At 38.0% G+C, this 8,674-nt stretch overlaps 1 protein-coding gene across 3 annotated transcripts in view; it reads right to left on the bottom strand.

Moving 5' to 3' along the window:
* Positions 1–6,289, bottom strand: part of Ms4a4b (membrane-spanning 4-domains, subfamily A, member 4B) — a 19,992-nt gene extending 13,703 nt beyond the window's left edge. Inside the window, exon 1 of one of the 3 annotated variants that reach the window (NM_021718.2) lies at positions 6,187–6,289. The gene's annotated coding sequence lies outside the window, so the exon portion shown is untranslated. Of the gene's footprint in view, positions 1–1,979; positions 2,347–6,186 lie in introns of those variants that run through there. The other 2 variants (XM_030251019.1, XM_030251018.1) reach the window with 2 other exon arrangements.
* Between the last annotated feature and the right edge of the window lie 2,385 nt (positions 6,290–8,674).

The following is an 8,674-nucleotide window of genomic DNA, read 5'->3' as shown; positions in this document are numbered from 1 at the left end:
GCCAGGTTCCCACTTAAGGGTAAACTCCAAGTAAAATCTTCCTATGTTATAATAATAATAATAATAAGTTTAGATAAGAAGAAAAACATTTTAATCTCTTGATAAGAGAAAGTCCACCAATTATATTTCCAATTTTATTTTAAATGCTCATGCTTTTTCTTTATATATTGACAAATACTTTGTACTTCACTTTTCAAGTTAGTAGTTGGAACATTAATGCATGTTGACTTCATCTTCAGGAGGTGCACTCCATTTTATCCTCTGGCCCACAACAAAGAACCCCATTACATCTGTGCAGTCCCCTCACAGAGTCTCTGGCTTCCAGCAGATACAACTTCCCTCTGCCTGTGAACTACTCAACCAACCTGCAGTGCAAGGAGAATTTAAGCAGTCCCTGGTACTTCCCTCTAGTGAGAATTGGGGTTTCTTTAAAAACTCGGGTAGTTATGATATGTGAATATGTTTTTGTTTTAATCCAAGGTGTGGGATAAGGGACTGCTTTAGATTGACCACAGCTGATAACTAGGAAGGTGTGGTATTATAGGAGGGGCATGATTTTTGCCAATTGCAAATGTTTGGAATTCTGGAGCCTCATGAGAGTATGAATGTGAGAGTACAGAGCCCTGAGCAAGCCTATGGTGGCTGGTCACCTACTACTGCTTGTTCCTGCTGTTGCCTTTGCTTTTTTTTTTTTTTTTTTTTTTTTGCTTTTACTGGATTGCTGGTTGCTGGTTAGAGATATTCTGATGATGGAGATTGGATTTGCCCTTAGAAACTTGATTCCCCTCAGCAGCAGGAAGTTGCCTAAAGAGATGTCAATGCCCTTTCCTCTCTAAGCTTCCTTCTCTCCCATCTAGTCTTGGGAGTTTGCAAGGGATTAGGGTAGAATTGGGGCAGGGAAGGATGGTAGATATAAGAACCCAATAAAGTAGCAAAAACATTTGCCTACACTTCCTTTTCATGTTCCAGAAGGCAAAGGTATTCTTAAGAGGGTCCAAGGTGAAGAGTTTAGTCTAGTGAAATGCACAACTTACTCATTTGGTACAAAGAACCTTTACCATGCCCCTCAGAAATGCCTTCAGACCTCTGTGATGTGCTGAACTCCTGGGTTGTCTATTCATTCCCTGTTGGGTCACACTTACTAAGAGCAAGCATAAAGATGGGAATCTAAAGGGGGCATTACTCTCTTTGATCAAACTAGAAATAGAAACAAACAACAAACAAGCCTATATCTCAACAGTTTTTGGTAATTGACGCTGATACAAAAATGAAGTCTGAGCAGAGAAAATCCTTTGCCTAAGATCCAATGATCTGAGGATGGAGAGATGGCTCAGTGTTTAAGAGTACTTGATGCTCTTCCAGAGGACCCAAGTTCAATTCCTAGCTCCTATCTGGCAGCTCATATCCATCTATACCTAAAATTCTAGGACATAAACAACTTCTCTGGTCTTTGAGAACCAGGCATGCATGTGGCATACAGGCATATATGCAGACAAAACACCTATTATACACATGAAAGATGGAATAATGTAGAGTTTTTATTACTTTAAAATTTATTTTTGAGAATATTATACTTGAGCACTGGATTTACATCATTTACATCCCACCCTATCTTCTCTCCAACTTTTCTCATAATCTCCTACTTTCTTTATATTCATGACCTCTTTTCCTTTAATTGTTATTGTTAAATATGCATATGATTTTACACACACACACACACAATGTTGAGTCCATCTAAGGTTGCTTGTATGTAAATATGTTTAGAAATGACCACTTAGAGCTGGATAACCCATAAGGGAGCTTCTTGCTGGAGGAGTTAGTAATTGCCTGCAGTTTTCATCTAAGGGTGAACACCCAAGATCTTCTCAAGGGTACAACAGTGGCACTTGTTATGTTGAGGGCAGCTAAGAGATGTCTAGTGGCCTTAAAGACACAATAGGAGAAAATCCATGCCTGGTATTGTAAAGATAGCCACCTACCTGTGACTGGTGAGGTCATGGACACTGGAGGAGAAACTTTAACAAGCCTTTGTCTTTTCCTTGTCCTTATCCTTTGCACCAAAATTGCTTCCCAACATACAGTTAAGTTGTGCACTCAAACCAAGGTCAAAAGTCTAGAGTATGTAGTGAAAGGTGACCTCATTTTCCTCATTTTCACCTAGATGTCCCATGTTCATCCAGTAAATTAAAAGCCATCATATTGAAGCCTAGGAAGGCAAATTCCTGCACCTACCTACTTCCACAATGCCTGTCTTCTGTGCCTGAGGAGGGCCAAGCTTTGGAAAAGCACCCCAGAGTTTTTGTTCAGAGCTTGTGGCCACCCCACACTCAGCACCTCACTTAGCTTAAATTTGCAAAATCTTCTAACACTTCTAAACCATAAAGATTGTGATATGAATCTCTGAAAAAGCACAACCACTTCCTATTTTTCTGTAAAAACTGTTAACTGACTTTCGATTCCTCCTCCAGGCATGTATATTTATTGTGAAATATACTCAAAAGGAGTGGCTCCGATTAACAAAGGTTTCATTCCACAAGAAAATAATATCACTTATGGTAATGATAAGTTTGGATACTTCCTTTTTGTAAAACTCCATAAAAGAAATATAAACAAAATATGATATATAAAAATGTTGCAAGATGAATTTTATTAAGTATTAATAAAAGGCAAAACTTAAGACTAAGTAGAGTAGACATAGCAAAATATAACAAATATACAATATTAAGGATTTAATATACTCAGATTAATATCATTTAGATGAGCTTTCCAAATCTGTTTGAAAAATTCACACATTGTAGATAAATGTGTTTTCCTAGAGACCTGTGTTTTTCCTAGAGAACTGTGTATATATATTTTAAATCTATTGTGTGAATAGGAAACTACAGTCAGAGGGTAGTCATGAATTTATCATTGCTACACAAAACAATGAATACAATGATTTTTCTGGGTCTAAGAAGCATCCAGTTTCATAGAAAAAGCTTATTCCCTAAGACAAACTTAACCACAGTCATTTCTTGCATAATCTCATATGTCTAATGAACCTTAGATGCCTCACATAAAATCAAAACCATTCACATTACTTTGATAAAATATTTGATGTTAGGTGATTATTAAGAAGGGGGATTTATTTTATCCATTTTTGGTGGCATAACAAAAAGCATGACCACAGAGATTGACAGCTCTACCTAAGGTTATCTGGCTAAATCACAATGTAAGACAGGTAATACTGGAAATGAGAGAGGTTACTGTTGCCTGGTGAAATAGAAACTGTTAGCAAGGCCCAAAGTTTGCTTGATGCCACAATTTATCCTCATATGAACTAACCAGGGTCACATAACACTACTTGAATCCCTTCTAAGGGCAATGCTTCCAGTGACCTAACCACCTGTGTAGAGTCATGGCTCTCAACCTTCCTAATGCAGTAAAACTTTAATAGAGTTGCTAATTTAATAGAGTTGTGGTAACATACACCCCCAGCCATAAAATTACTTTCTTTCTTTTTTTATTAGGTATTTTCTTCATTTACATTTCAAATGCTATACCAAAAGTCCCCCAGACCCTGCCCCCCCCCACTCCCCTACCCACCCACTCCCACTTCTTGGCCCTGGCATTCCCTGTACTGAGGCATATAAAGTTTGCAGGACCAAGGGGCCTCTCTTCCCAATGATGGCCGACTAGGCCATCTTCTGATAAATATGCAGCTAGAGACACGAGCACCAGGGGTACTGGTTAGTTCATATTGTTGTTCCACCTATAGGGTTGCAGACCCCTTTAGCTCCTTGGGTACTTTCTCTAGCTCCTCCATTGGGGGCCCTGTGTCCCATCCAATAGCTGACTGTGAGCATCCACTTTTGTGTTTGCCAGGCCCTGGCATAGCCTCACAAGAGACAGCTACATCAGGGTCCTTTCAGCAAAATCTTGCTGGTGTATGCAATGGTGTCAGCGTTTGGAGGCTGATTATGGGATGTGGATCCCTTTGCTCCTGTTATAAGTCATGATGTAGATAACAGTGTTTTCAAATAGTCTTGGGTAACTCTTGTGACAAGGTCATTCAACCCCTAAAGGGGTCTCGCCCCACAGGTTGAGAGCTGCCGTCTTAGAGGTACTGCTACTTAAGCATTTTTATATTGGAAGCAAAGCCTCTGTCATATGTTCTCTTGGGGATCAAATTTCATTTGTCTTACTCAATACACATTTCTTAGGTTAAGTTTACATTAGTGAATCATAGTACAGGCCTCAGATAAATGTTTCATAAACTCTCCTCTCCAAAGAGTTTGAAAAATTCAGAAACTCAGGAACAAATTCAGGGAAATCCTAGGAAATTCAGTGAACTGATAAGGAAGCCTGCCATTAGAATCTTGGACAATCTGTTCTCTGCCTGGTAAAGCAGAGCCTCCAGAGAGCTCAGAGGTCACCAGTGACCCCAAGCATTGGAATAAAGAGGAGTTTCATGGAGATGGGAGCATCTGAAAGGAGAGCTGATGAGTGAGCAAAGCCATCACAATGGAGGAGAGTGAGATGATGGAGGGACACCTGTGCATCTAATCAAGTAGTAACCTCATCCCAACTGGATTTGTGAAAGGCCTTCAGGGGCAGGAATGTGGGTTGGGTACAATGCAGTGACTTTGGTTCTAGATAATGCAGAACTGCAGGATCTGTGTAGCTTCTTCAGCCATGGTAGTGTTAGCAGTAAGTGACGCTGTCTTAGAAGTCCACTGTAGGAAGCACCCATAGGAGCAGTGGCAACATTGATAACTGGGTACTCAATAGTGCTTTGTGATTCTATTCTTCTTGGTTTTCTCTACACTGCTGACACTAGATAAGAGATCCTTCTTGGTTTGAGATCCAGCAACACACACAAGCAGCCACTGCAGTGCTGGCTTCCAGAGTACAGGTTCCCAGAGCATCTGAAGATCCAGAGAACAGGGTCTGCCATCTAGAACCAATCAAGATATTCTCACCTGGAATTTAGACTGTTCCTCCTTCAGACCACACACATAGCATGAGGCTATGGAGGATGTCAGAGGCCCCGGTGTTGGGGGGAAGAGTGTTGTTATAACTCTGACATTGGTTAAAACATGAAACACCAGTATGCCTATCAGAGCTCATACAGGCCCATGGAGAGGTAGATGCAATTATAATTTAGGTTCTTGTGCTATCATGGCATACAGTCAATTTGAGTCCCAGTCGTTGAAACATCATCCAGCAATGACCCTGAATCTTGATATCATTTGATGGGAAGCATGGAATTGTTCAGACATTTTCCCAATATCTATATGTGCATATATGTATATATACACATATATATCTATATCTATCTATCTATCTATCTATCTATCTATCTATCTATCTATCTCTATCTCTATCTCTATCTCTATCTCTATCTCTATATGTATGTATGTATGTATATATATGCATGTATGTATGTATGCACATATGAATGTATAATGTATGTATAAATGTAAGTATATACGTATGTATGTATGCACATATGAATGTATATATAAATGTATGTATAAATGTATGTAAGTATATATGTATGTTTGTATTATGCAATATGTGAAGTTGTTGGAGCTAGTTGAAACTTGCTTCATCTACCAAGTGCCCTAAGCACTCACTTTCACCTTCCCTCAAAGGGCCATTTTCCCCTCAACGCTGCTTATGAGATCCTGTGGAAATGCTCAGTGTGTCACACACCCATGCGTGTTCCCCATGGGAGTTTATCCTCGGAGCCTGTGCCCCTGTGATTTATAATTATTCTCATGTTATTTGTGCTTCTGTTAGATCTGGAGAAGCTTTCAACGATCAGGTATGACATTTGTTTTACAATCTTAGGAATGCCAATAGTTTAGAAAAAATAGACAATTCTTATGTTTCTACGTACAAGGCTTTTAAAAAAAATGGTGTTTGGATTTCAATATCTCACACTCCATTGTCATTCCCTACAATCACTAAGGACAGGCTATTGTAGAGCGAACATGTCAAACTTTAAACACTCAAATATTTAAGTTACAAAATAAAGATTGCAAATATTCATCTCCTTATCATATTTTAAACCATGCTTTATATATTATTTTAATCATAAAATATTACAGAATAAAACATAAATCTTTTCTTTAAAAAAAAACCTTGTTTTAAGTAAAATTTACTCCTCAACTTCTAATAAAATAATAAAGATGTACTAACCAGACAATGGAAAGGATCAGATGTCAGCTGATTTATTCCAGGAGAAGCTTTGCTTGTGTGTTCTCACAGGACTCTGATTCACCTTTGTAGATAGCAGACTGTTTGATTGTGTCAGGACTTCCCCCCACTGACTAAGAGGCAGAAACCTTTGCCTCTGACATTTCCTCCCCACCCATCTCAGCCATCATATATGGGTGGATGTGTACTCTGAAAATTCAAGGTAGAAATTTTTGTTTTTTTATATAGAATTTAGACTTCTGATTCTTTTTAAAAAATTTCATAAGATTACTTTTTAATATAAGTAACAAAATAGTTGATTCTTTCCTTTAAGTGCACATTGCAACCTGCTAGTAAGAAAAACTGGCTGAGAAAATTATCGTGTCTATGTATACTCTGTTAATCTATAAGAAGTTACTTAAATACAAATGAATATGGGCTCTAGGGCATAATTTGTTTTTCACCCCTAATATGTAGAACATTTGATCAAGTGAGAGTATTAGGAAAATGGTTTTTTTCTACACATATTCACTGTAATTGTTTACTGTATGAAAAAAGGAATGTAACCATATTGTAATTTTTATAGGGCTTGAAAGATTTTACTGGGCTATATAAGATGTAGGAAAAAAATAAACTTGTTGGAGCTTTGCTACATGCAACAAATGTGTATATGTGTATATGTATGTCTATATGTATATATGTGTATATGTGAAATTTGTTGTAGCTTTGCTCGATCCAACAAATGTATATGTGCATGTATGTATGTATGTATGTATGTATGTATGTAATGGGTGAAGTTGTTGGAGCTTGTTGAGGCTTGCTTCATCCACCAAGTGTGTGTGTGTGTGTTTGATTCTTTCCCACCTTTTTCTTGCTGGCTCCAGAAAGTTTCACTGGACCCAGAGTCTTTCTTCCAGCCCCAGGGAGTCCTCCACCAGCCCCAGAGAATCAAGCTGTGTTCCCTCCAATAAAAATCTGCTGAATGACCAATTGCCTACTCTATGACCCACTCCAGTTTACCGTAGATGCCAAAGCTGCTCTTTGCCAAAACAAAAGAGCACTCCCACCCCCCTCTATGAAACCAGTGTCACTCTAATCCCAAAACCAGGTAAAGAAATACACACACACACATGCGCGCGCGCGTGCGCACACACATGAAAACTACATGTCATTTTCCTGATGAACATAGATCTAAAAATACTCAATAGAATACTGACAAAAAGAATACAAACATACATAATAAAGATTATCTACCATGACAACATTGGCTATATCCATGAAACATGGAATGGCTCAATATTCACAAGTTGGTTAATATAGTAAATCGTGTAAATGAACTTAAGAAAATTACACGATCATATCAAGAGATGTGAAAAGGCCCTTTGAGAAAACAACAGGCCTTCACGATAAAATTCCTACAGTATGTAAGGCTAGAGGGAAGACACCTCAATATAATAAAAGCTATATTTTAGAAACTCATAACCAACATCATTGTAAATGAAGAAAAGCTTGAAGCAATCTCACTGAAGTCAAGAAAGAGACAGGAATTCAATTATTCTTACTCCTTTTCAGTATTGTGTTCTGAATGCTATTTGGAACAATAAGGCAAGAGAAGGAAATTGAAATGGGTACAAATAGGAAAAGAAGACAACAAACTATTCCCATTTTCAGATGGCTTGATACTATGCATGAGAAACCCAAAAAAATTCTACTAGAAAACTTCTCAAAATGAAAAACAAATTCAGGAACATGGCAAGATATGGTGTCAACTTGCACAAATCAGTAGCTTTTCTACACAGTAAACATACATAGAAGGAGATCATTGACACACTACCATTTGCAATATCCTTAAAGAAAATAAAATATTTAGGAATAAACCTAGCCAAGGAAAAGAAGGACCTCTGTGATGAAAACTTTACAGTTCTGAAGAAAGATACTAGAAAATGGAAAGACAGCCCTTACTTGTGGACTGGTAGAATTAACCTTGTGAAAATAATAATTTAACCAAATGCTATTTACAGATTCGAAGCAAACCCTATCAAAATCCCCATATCACTCTTCAAAGAAATAGAAAACTCTCCTAAAACCTATATGGAACTACAAAAGACCCCAGATAGACAAAACAATCCTGAACAAAAAGAACATGTTGAAAAGATTACCATCCCAGGCCTTAAGATATGTTACAGAGCCATGACAATGAAAACTGGTAATGGAACAAAAACAGATGTGAAGACCAATGGAATAAAACCAAAGGCTCAAATATGAACACATACAACTTCAGTCAATTAATACCTGACAAAGATGATAAGAACATAAAATGGAGAGAAGAAGGTATCTTCAATAAATAGTGCTGCAGATGCTGAAAAGTGCTCGCTGACAAGAGCCTGATATAGCTGTCTCCTGAGAAGCTCTATCAGAGCCTGACAAATACAGACGTGGATGCTTGCAGCCAACCTTTGGATTGAGCACAGGGACTCCAATGGAGGAGTTA

This window comes from Mus musculus, chromosome 19 (genome assembly GCF_000001635.26).
Source record: "Mus musculus strain C57BL/6J chromosome 19, GRCm38.p6 C57BL/6J".
NCBI lineage: Eukaryota > Metazoa > Chordata > Mammalia > Rodentia > Muridae > Mus > Mus musculus.
Note: the sequence above shows the minus strand (reverse complement) of the source record. Positions and strands in the feature narration are given on the sequence as shown.